The 11,617-nt window shown below is 34.6% G+C and overlaps 1 protein-coding gene across 1 annotated transcript in view; it reads left to right on the top strand.

Annotated features, from left to right (window-relative positions):
• LOC108691269 (ubiquitin carboxyl-terminal hydrolase 3-like) overlaps nt 1-11,617 on the top strand; it is a 17,638-nt gene that overhangs the window by 1,518 nt on the left and 4,503 nt on the right. The gene's annotated exons all lie outside the window — the stretch shown is intronic.

Raw genomic sequence — 11,617 nt, 5'->3', positions numbered from 1 at the left:
CACACACACACACACACACACACACACACACACACACACACACACACACATACACACGCACACATTATCCTGTGCCACGTTCCTCTCCCGTGTTCCGTCTCTCTCATGACCCAGGCCCCGGCCGTTCCTCTTGCGGCCTTGAGTCGTCGTCCGAGACGAGACGGAGCGGATCGCCCGCTGTGATTTTCCCTCGGGAAAAGCGTCGATGCGTCACTCGCCGTGCAATTGCATTTTCGCGACGGCCGCTTATCGTCGGCCGTCTCGAATTCTCCTAATTTGACGCACGAAGCAGCGAGCAAAGTATAGCGAATCGAACTTGTCGCCTGGCTATGTGTGCGTGCGTACGTGTACCCACGTTCTCTCTCTCTCTCTCTCGCTCTCGCTCTCGCTCCCGCTCTTTTTCCGAACGATATGCACGCGTGAGACGCGAGCGAGTGAGCGAGTGGTATAACATGAATTTGTAGATGTACATTGGTGTGTATCCGCTCGCTCTCGCACGGCGTGTTCGTGGTCCCATCGTGGACTCGTTACGCGCGCGAGAGCGCGACGGCGGCGTGGTTAGTGATGATGGTGGTGGTGTTGGTGGAGGTGGCGGCGGCGGTAGCGGTGATGGTGGTGTGCGCGTGTGCGTCGTCGTCCTGCTGGGAGTTCTCAGTATGCGCCGCGCGGCCGTCATCGGAAAATCAATACCAGACGGCACTAATCAGCTGGCCCTAAGATCCACCGTCATTAGAACTCGCCGCGACTAACGGATCCGCCGATGCCGCCGTCGCGCTCCTCGCGACAGCTTCTCTGTCGCGAGAATCGTGAGAATCTAGAGAGGAGAGAGAAGAGAAGCGTCTCGTAAAAATATAAAAAAGAAGAGAAAAAAAAAATGAGAATATCATGGAATCGTCCGTGCGGAAATTTGCGATGGGCCGCAATCGATGTCGATTCTGCAGCGTAGAGAAAGAAGGGGATCCCGACCGTTGTGCTGGTATGAGCGCGGAATATATAGGACCTTCGTTCGCCGAGTCAGACAGTGACATTGGTCGTGCTAGCTAGTTCCGAGCTATCGATTTAAAGATGCACGGACATACGGTCATTATAGGGAGATACTATAGAGACGCAAGGAACGTTGCCATAAAAACATTAGTTAAAGACGAAATGAGGACTTCTTCTTCGTAGAAAAAAAAACTCTTCTGGAGCTTTAGCACGGAAGAAAATGGAGGATCGTTAAGCCGTCATTAAGCTGTCGTAACGCGACGGTGTGGTAGGGATTGGAGTCGTCGAGTCGAAAACACAATTCCGTTGGTCGCAAACGGTCGTTTACAGATTACAGAACTCGGAGCAGCGGATAAGTTATTATCGCTGACCGCTGCGCGAGTTGTGTTGAAGTGACGGCATTTACGAGACAATGCATGACACGACGGGGGGGGGGGGACGTACCAGAGTAATAGATGAAGAGAGGGGAGGAGGACGCAATCGCTCGAGAGGAGCAAATGTGTCCGTCCTCGAAGGCCGTGAAATTCACGACGGCCACGACCGACGAGGGAGAGGAGGCTGTTCTTCGAATCCTGGTGCTCCTCTCCGTGCTTCGTGGCGGAACTCCTTCCTTTCTCTTTACCGCGACCTCGGGACTATATTTATCCGAAACGTATGTTTTTTCTCCCCTTGCACGTCCACGCCATCCGTCCCTCCACCTTCTATGCCAAAACCCCCATAGATCAGCGCAATTGAAGTCGCAAAATATGCCCCTGACTCCGCCTGACTAAGCTAATTCCGGCGATTCGCGCGCTTCGTGCCTTCGTAATGCTGTTAATATTTTATGTAAATCGATGCCACATCGTCGATTTCGAGCCTCGTTCGCTTCGTCTATTCTCAACTAACACAGGGTTGCCGCATATCAGAAAAATATCAGGGAAATTGAAAACTGTTAGAGAAATCAGGGAAAAGTGAGGGAATTTTGCAAAATTGTCTGGAAAATAAAATTTCTTGATTTTGAAGAAGTAATATGCATACATCACACCTATGCAGTTTTGGAATACTATCAACTTAACAATTAAATGCAAGCAGGGTCAGCAACATTAATAGCAATTAACTTTACTATGTTAAATTGCTCTCCCATCTAAATATTTGATGGTGTTCAGAACAAAAATACAAAAAATTTTAAAATATTATTGATGTAGCAGGGAAAATCATGAAATTTTGTTTGGAAATCAGGAAATCATAAGTTATGAAATTTTAGAAATTTATGACAACCTTGTAATAGCAGTGAAATATATATAATAGATTTTCTCTCTACTCGGTTATCTTAGTTAGTCTTGATTGGATGAAGAAAGAAAATTTGATTAATTAACAAATAACTACTAACTACTAATGACAAGTTATATATATTTACTAAAAAAGCAACGATTGCATAGTATGTCTGACTAATCAAAGTCTGACTGTAAGAATGCCGACTTGTCTAAATGAGTGTTTATCTATTAATAATAATCCATCGAATATACGGAAATGATCCGTCTGTTTGTTCAACAAAAGATAACGGAAGAGCAAAATGTGAATCTTTTTTACTCTATTAGATATATTCGTCACATTAAAGCTGTAAACATAATAAAAAGCAATTAATAGGAACAGATTTCAATCAATCAGAAACCGTTTATTAGACTTCTGATAGGCTGAAATCTGTTATTCACGGAAAGAACACTTTTGTTGAACTGTCTAAAAATTCAGCTAGATACAAATCAGAAAATAATTTGTTAGATTATCAAAATAATTATGTAAAACGCTCAAGATGATTATTAAAACATCAAAATTTGCAACATTGCTCATCGTGTTTGAACATCTTTCATATTTTTTTATTTTAATAGTGTAATAAAATTATTTTCAAATCTATCCAGCACTAAAATTTTAGATATTAACTTAAGTTTTAAATAAATATATTTTTGTTATACATATAATTTTAACCTTAAGCCGTAAGAAAATTTACTGTTGTCTTTTCAATTGTACACTATGCTCGACTTTCAATTTTTGCTCTACTAGATTTATTTACCACATTATTCTTTTCAATTCGACTGAAAATTCTCGGTCAATGCGTATGTTAGGCTTACAATAATTGAATCGCCAAGATCATCTCTGATGACTGATTTCGCTGCATCGATTACTGCTCTTTTTTTTTACAAAAATAGAATGACAAATAGCGAGAATCTTGCTGCTGCTATCAGTTTTGTATACTTAAACGACGTTGGTAGAATCTACTGCGATTTTCGAGCCAGTCGCTCGTTACGGTCTGGAGTTGCGTCTTTCTTCTCGCCGCGACACGGATGATGGTGGGGAGATATCGCTAGGAAGCGTAATAGTCAGCACTGGAGGAACAGGCTGCCGTTAATTTCGGGCGTGGGCAACGAAGAGAGTTGCAGAACAATAGCTTTGTAGAGTTCGATGGTATTAGGAAAGCCATTATTCGTCATAAATCATGACTTTTTCTTTCGTCAGGTACCTCAAAAATTAATCTTACGATTTTTTAATCAAAGTCATTGTGGAATCTTTTTAATATCAAATTATATGCAGGAAGAAAAATAATATTAATGCAAATGTTATGGTCGTTATATTAAATTTCTGGTACTTCCTGACCTGAGTGTTTTCAACAAATGTGTAATAAATCATAATCTCCTCGTTTTATCCCATACTTGCAGAAGTGCACACTCCTATCTGCAAATGGCGAATGTTTTGCTGCGATTATCTATCGCTTTCGCGGACTATAATAGCTTTAAAAGCGAGAAAAGATAGACGATTAGAATAGACTGGACTAGAGAATAGAAGAAATATATAATATTAAGATAAAGAGAAATTAGAGGGAAGAAAATAGAGAAAGGATGCTATTATTATAGAGATAAACGTGAAAAGAATACGAATTGATTTTACAAAATCATACAACTATCTATATAAACCAGTGATATGCACAAGTAAATCGCGAGCTTTATCTTATTTTTACAAGAATGACATTATTTATTAATTAATTGGAAAAAAGAGGAATATGTCGCGACCCAAATCCAGTTGCATTATTATATATATAATTTTATTCTATTCATTCTATTCTCGTTGACACCATTTTCTTTCTTTGACTGAACGAAGGAAAATGCTTGTCTATTATTATATCTATTGGACGAATAAAGAATGAATGTTTGTCGCCGGTGAACTTCAGCGTAAATCTAAAGACGGATTCACCGTAAATAACTAAAACAGTTATTGACAAAATACAACAGTTAGTGCAAAATAGAAATGTGATAAGTTTACAATAGATCCAAAGAACAATGCACATGAATAATATATCGTACAGATGGTAGGTACGTCACTGGCAATGAGTCAGTGTCCAGACGGACGGACGGACGCACACTTTCCTCATCATGGACGTTTGATTACTCAACATGGTACTATCAGCGATAGCTACTGGAATCGTGGTACTTTTGGTTCTATCAACACGGCCATCTGTCAAGGATGGCCATCGACACCTAGATATTAATAATAGATATTTTTAACCGATTTTTTAGCATTATAATTCTAAGAAAATATGATATTAATACTCCTGTTCATCCACCTTTCTCAGATTGTGATCATATCTCGGAAGCGAGGAAACGCAATAAAAGTTCTTTCAAATTATATTTGAATAGAAATATTTTTCAATAGAATAAACTTATGAAATATACATAACTATATTTCTAGATGGTTATTTATTAATTATTTATTAATTAACGAAACCAAAGAAGAATTTTCGATATACTTTACAAATATAATTTATTGATTGGAAATATATTGGAACATTTTTACAAAAATTTTTATTGTGTATTTTCTCGTTTCTGACATCACAATTTGAGACAAGTGGCGAACTTTAATTAATGTGTGAATTCACGATCATCAAAATTATAATGTTTAAATCAATAAAAACAATCATTTTAATTTTTATTTTTAAATATTAAAAAAATTAGTCCTTTCAATTCCATTTCTAATTAATTTTTAATTTTACGATCCTCTCTCGATGTCATATCTCTTTTAACAATACTTATCGCAATGATACTTAAATACATTGTTTCCAACTTTGCTCCCAATTAAATTCCATGACTCTATTACACAGTATTTCGAACAACGTGGCATCAGCATTAAATGCAAATTAATGCCTCGAACAAGAGCGTCAAAAGTCGTTCTGAGAAATTTTTCCTGCTGTATTATCACTCTACTCGCGAGAACGTGGCGTCACGATTAACGTCGCGAGAAACCGGGCGAGAGAGCGGTTCACGCTCGGCGAATCGCGACGTATCCGGCGCGGCGGTGTGGATCGATTTAAATGCCTCTGTGGAATCGCGCCGCGGTGGTGGCCGCGTGTTTTCCGCGCTGGCTGAGAGCACGAGAGGGAGAGGCAGAGAAAGAGAAAAAAAAAGAAGTATCGCCCCTTACGCACTATAAAAGGATCCTCGTCCGCACCACCGCCCCTCTACCGTTCATCGCTTTTCCCGCTGCTGCTGCTGCTGCTGCTGCTGCTGCTGCTGCTGCTGCTGCTGCTGCTGCTGCTGCTGCTGCTGCTGCTGCTGCTGCTGCTGCTGCTGCTGCTGCTGCTGCTGCTGCTGCTGCTGCTGCTGCTGCTGCTGCTGCTGCTGCTGCTGCTGCTGCTGCGGTGCTTGGCACTGGGTGCAGATTGCTTGCCTACCTTCGACTGCACAACATTGCAAAATCGATAATCGCATCGTTGTTGATCGCTAAAAAAACGAAGACGCTTGTACTTTGATATTGTTCTTCTGACGTAGATGCTTTATTCCGCAATATTGAGTAGACCTTTTTGACGCAGATTTTTAGCTTGTCTTTCTTATGTGAATGTCGATAGGCCTGATAAATTGCCAAATGTACGCGAATACATTAAAAAAACTTTGATAATTTTTTCGGAATTGATGACAGAATTTTTTTATATTCATGAAATAATCACTTTATTAATATTTATTCATATGGAAAAATATTCCCAGCTAACTATTCCTGAAATATTCGTAAAATATTCATAAAATCCCAAAATAATATTTCCCGAAATATTTTCATAATACGAGAGCAACATTCAAATAATCGTTAAATATCTACACATCGTTACATATTTGGAGAATGTTTCATATATTTCGTTATAATTTTCCCAAAAATTCCAGATCCGAAGTTACTGAATAAATTTTAAATGAAGTTGTATTATTGAAAAACATATTTCATTTATTTTTACCTTGGATCCCAATTTTAGGGGATCCATTTCATTTCACAATATACGAAACGTGCTCTTTATATTCTTTTCCATGTAATTTGACAAAGATGTACACTGCTCGCAGCTGAATGATACACCCAAGAAGTGTTCATTACAATATTCCGAACATTTCGTTAATATTTGAATATTCTGTAGAAATTTTTTTCTATTCCAGAATATCCGGCACATTAGGAATACGAATAGAACTTTCCATGAATGATTAGCGTTAGATGCATAGGTTATAATGGCTGCAGTAGAGAAAGCAGTTTTGTAATTGTTATGCAATTCTTAAATATGATTGATACTTGCTAATAGCTTCTCATGAATATAAACCAATCATATTAAAAAATCTTACATCAGTTACAGTTGCAAAGCTGCTTTTCTGCTGAACGCTGATGTGTTTCTCATATAAGTGTCAAATATTTGCAGCAAGTAAATTAAAGAATCAAATTAATATACACATTAATTTTATTTCACAATAAATTACACAATTTTATGATTTAATTAAAGATATTTTAATCGTAAAAATTTAATTAAATTTTTTAATAAAATTTTATTTATTATATTATTTTATAATTTAATTTTTATTATTATACAATATATACAATATATAACAAAATATCTGGATACTGTATGGAACATTTGTTCAATTATTTATACTTAAAGATTATAATAAATATATATTGAATTAAATTAAAATCGATATAATATAATAATTCAGTTTATTTTCGGAAGCTACAGTTGTAATTATTTCTGAACAAGTCAACGAAACTTGACCCAACACAATGAATTTCTTTTCGTCGCTCTTTTAGTTAATAATCGTCCTTCAGCTCGTCGATGAGACAATACATCGACAGAAATTTCGGATGAAAACGATGTCATCGACGTACACTGAGAACAAAATTTACTAAATTTTAATACATATTTTTTTTAATAGTGCTAATTAAACATTTCTTTACTTACAGTAAATAAATATTTACTTAATAAAAAAAATGATAGTTACTCTCAAAATTCTTTGGAGTAGAATCTCACTTTGAATAGAAAATTGAGTTAATTTTGGAAAAGAGTAATTCAATTTTTAATTTTTAAAAATGAAATTTTTTAGGATGAGTTTATTCTAGAAACTTCAGAGAATAAATTAATAATTGTTGTACCGAATAAATACATCTTTATATTTAGTAAATAATTTAGTAATTAATTTAGCAATTAATTTACTATTCAAACAAATATTTATTAAAATTTAATACACATTTTTCAATGTACACATAGCAGAAAGTTACAAAGTTGTGAGGTAAAGAAGAAGAAAACTATCTCATTACTTCAAATAAGTATTTCCCTTTCTCATACTTTGACAGTATTCCGCATATAACAATCGTCTCAATTCTGCCGTGATCGGAACTTTCAATTTCTGGTAACGCCCGTGCATCTCCAGGTCGCTCGCTGACGTAAGTCCCAAAAATAATTCTCAGAATTTAATCATCGATTGTGTCGCTGTTTCTCTCGAGAATCGTTGATGATTTGCGATCGAAGAACCATGAATTATGTGTTTATGACGCGAGCACAATCTTCGCATGTTACTCGTGCACTTCCAGGTTTCTCTCCAACTCTTTTATTCCTATACGGATTCAGTAATTCTCAAGGCGCGAATTTTGTGAATGTTGTATCATTATAAATAAAAAAATTACTGGACCCTTCATAAGACTCGAAAAATTATATAAGAAATATGTACATTGTATGACAAAAAAACATTACGCACAAGACATTGGGATCGTTTTCTAGATACGGTTTTGACTTATAGGACCTTTCTCGTTAGTCTTGTCGAGAAAAATCTAAATTGTTGATCTTGTAACATATCTGTTATCGTTTCCGAGATAACGATCTTTTTATCTAGATCTATGCGTAATTTTTTTTTTTTAAGTATATTGCTTTGTTATAAATTTAAAACTTTTTATATCCAAAAGCAAAATTTTTTATTTAGCTTCAATTATTAAACAATCTCCTACATATGCTTTTCTTCCTTAAAAATCTTAAAGTTAATCTTTACTTTAACAAAAGATTTTTCCATTAATTTCAAATACTTAAAGTATTCGTTGTTACTTTTTGTGCGACTGCTAGTATCGTTGAACTCGACTCTCGAATGAAAAATTATGAAGCAGAAACAAGATTCACTTGAATAAGTAATAAGATTTTGTTATTTAATCACTTCCCTCTTGTTCATCATCGTTACATCGTTCGTAATAATAATTACTCTAACAATCCACGAGGAACATCCGCGTGCATGAGGATCTGTGTTACATTCGTTTTATTGAACAAGCGAACATTGAATGAATGAACGAATGTATTGTACGAACGACATTGTGTACTATCACTGTAAAATTTTGTGCATTTTTTCGAATGATAACATTCCTTGTTATGTTATTCGTTATCTACGATGACACATTGAACATTTCTGAGCAACATCACTGTATCTCATGTCATCCACGTCATTTCGACGATAACGATTTCTGGCAGACATCAGCAGTAATATTGTGCCAAACAACATTTTTTATCCGTAAACGGATATAAGAAATGTCAATCATAATTTGATGATATAAAGTAATTTGTATCCTCTGTTCGGTAAACTAATTTTAATCTAATTTAAATAAAATAGCCTAATTAGTTTCTTTTAAATGCTTCTTAATATATATTATAATATGTAAGTGTAATCAATGTACCTATATATAGGAAAAGTTAATTTAAGATTAATATATACCATTGCATTGCGCAATATCATCTGAACGATAAGATTTAGTAAGGAAAGTTATAATTTCCTGCTGTATATAATTTATATTTGCAATATTAAAACTAGCTTGTCCTAAAAATATTGTAAAAGTTATTTCAAATAACTATGTGTAGTTTTATAGTGATGTATTTTCTAATAATAAAATTATCTTTTTGACTAATAAAAAAATGATCATCATTTGAAATATATTCATGAATTAATGCAGTTTTAAAAGAATATTTTACTCCAGCAATCTTGGAAAATTGTCGCTCCAAGTGAGATTTTATCGCGAACTAAACCTACTCGATTTCACTCCTTCCTATTCTTCATGAGATTCTCATGGCAACGATCGCTGATTAAAACGTGCCGATAGATCATTGCGGTTTGTTCTAAGGCTTCCTATATCGGCATCGAAAAGGAACATGGCTCCTCAAATAGGAACAACCTTCAGCGAGATCAGATTTCCGTGTACAGACTTTCGGCGTTTCACTTTTCATGCATTCGCGCTTGTTAAATTCCATTCTAGGGAAGTGTCTCCTTTTTTCATCCTGTTGTATAAGATCACGACGATTGTTTACGTTAATGCTGAGATAACGCGATTGCCTTGGGAAAAATTCAAAGAGAGATTGTGTCAGGTTTCGAATGCAAATTTGAATACGTTTGTACATGCTTTGCATATGTAAAGCGCTGACGGATTTACTGCCTTTCGATGTCCTGAATCAGTAGATTCCAGTCATCCAGTTCTGAACACTCGTCATTTTTCAATTTTACAGTCACTTATTTCTTGTAATTCACATAAGAATATCCGTATTTACACAAAAAATATAATTATTGCCTTAATAATAATAAAGATTTAATTATTGTCTTAATTAAAATTCTTTGAATTGATCTTTATTATTAGGTGTAGTAAAAAGAAAGAAGAATTATTTTTGCATAAAATTGAATGGAAAAATAATGGATTTCTTTTTATTACACCTAATATTATGTGAATTATTGCTCTTTTCTAATCATCTTGTTTTATATAATTTTACTTTTTTTATTTAATTGTGATACGGACTTTTACAGGATAGATATGACAATCGTCAAAAATATATCTGTTTTATAATAATAAATCTTACAATTGTAAAATTATATGAATCTACACAGTTATAAAACTTACTCGAAACTTTGCTCCTTTTTTTTTTATTCGCGGGAATAAGTTCAAAAATCGTGTTTTCTGGATGAAATTCCTATTAACCCAAATCACCAGGAATCTGAAACCCGATGAAATTCTGAGACATTTTGCGATCGATCGGTTGCGAAGGGGGTGTGTCGAACTTATGTTCGTTACCGCACCCCGCTTTTACGCGGTCTCTCGAGAATTACGTAAGATGAGACGAGTCGAAACGACATGGCGAAGCCGATTTGCACTTTCGCAACCGCCAGATATAGTATACCCTGCGACTGGATGGTTGTCGATTTGATTATGTTAGCTTAATAATTATTTAAGAAAGAGTAATATATCTTTCACTGAAAGCTTGTTACGGCTAAAATTTATACATGTTACTAGCGCCATGTTTTAGCACCTCTGTAAAGTTCCATTATTGGAATTTTTATATAGTTTAACAAAAATTTTGGCATCTTCAAATTTATAAAGAGTTCTACAGTTTTTGAAAAATTCTTGTGATTAATTCTTGTGATTAATATTTGATACAGAGAATAGAAACAAAAATGAAAATTTCAATGTATCGGTACTCTAACGAAAATTTTTCAGTTGCCAAGAGAGGGTGGTAGATTTTTTTTTAATTTGACGATATTTCTACGATTTTCAAATACCTTCTTGAAAAGTCATTTTGAAATTAATATGACAAAATTCGGTAATTTTTTGTTTAGTAGATAGAAATTTTTTAAGCCTCCATAATTTTTTGCAGATCAGATTTTATCATTTTCTTAAGATATTTAGCATTTTACTAAAGGCAACAAGAATTTTATTTAAAAATATTAGATCACAGATTGATTTCTTTTTTTATAAAAGTAAACAAATATGATGAGTTGTCATATAATATCAGCATCTTGTATCTTTAAAGATTCTTATACTTTCACTTAATTGCTAGAAGTCTTTTTAAAGTGTGAGACTTTTTGTAGAGAAAAATTATAACTATCAATTATATCAACAATCAATTACGAAATTCTGGAGATAATTTTATAGAGATATATATTTAGCGCTAATCCAACACACATTTCATGTCGACTTTTATTTATAAAAAGATTGACTTCATTTTACTTGTGATAATAATAAAGTGGTCACACATTTAGCGTTAACCGATGATATGAGACTAAAATGACATTCGTGATAATAGAAGCGCAGTGACAATTACTCTTTATATTTTTACATGCTATAATCCTTATAAAATATCTTTGAATATTGCTATTAATATAGCACACACAAATTTATTAATATTAAATGAAGTATCGTAAACTGAATTGAATTTTTCCACCCGTATTCCCATGAACATTCTATAATCTACCAGGTTCTATCACATTCGTTTACATTTACATTTAAAGAGTATGTGATACCTTTGGAATAAATGTCTTTTGAGATACATGAACGAAAAATTTAACATATTTAT

Source organism: Atta colombica, unplaced genomic scaffold, assembly GCF_001594045.1.
Source record: "Atta colombica isolate Treedump-2 unplaced genomic scaffold, Acol1.0 scaffold105, whole genome shotgun sequence".
Classification (NCBI taxonomy): Eukaryota; Metazoa; Arthropoda; class Insecta; order Hymenoptera; family Formicidae; genus Atta; species Atta colombica.
Note: the sequence above shows the minus strand (reverse complement) of the source record. Positions and strands in the feature narration are given on the sequence as shown.